Raw genomic sequence first — 488 nt, 5'->3', positions numbered from 1 at the left:
TTATCATATAGCACTAAACATTCTTGACATTAAAAGAAAGATGATGTGACAAGTGTCACCGATGCCAATTAAAAGGGGAAGGAGAAAATAAATGATCATAAAATCATAATGTAAACTACTGTAAGGTAGTGAATCTAAGGGTTCGCAGTCCAATATGCTTTCAAATATGGGCTAAATAGTTGTATGAGTAACAAACCTGCCACCACCTCCACATCCTGAGGTTGATGAGAAGGAGAAAGCCCTCAGGGAGGGAAGTAGATGGAGGTGGTAGCCTCTTAACACCAGGCTGAGGAATGGGAACCCTAGATAATATAATACAGAAATTTAGCAGTGACAGGTAGAGCAAAAGGAGGAATAGATTACCAGAGCTACATATTTGAGATGATGTTTCTGGATGTCTTAGAGAGAACTATATGGGGCTCAGCCAGACTCAGAGTTATACAAGATTTTCTGAGTAGGGTTTAATCCTCTCAGATACAATCAGAGGT

This window comes from Echinops telfairi, unplaced genomic scaffold (genome assembly GCF_000313985.2).
Source record: "Echinops telfairi isolate 266 unplaced genomic scaffold, ASM31398v2 ScPeMD7_7469;HRSCAF=8507_1, whole genome shotgun sequence".
Lineage (NCBI taxonomy): Eukaryota > Metazoa > Chordata > Mammalia > Afrosoricida > Tenrecidae > Echinops > Echinops telfairi.
Note: the sequence above shows the minus strand (reverse complement) of the source record.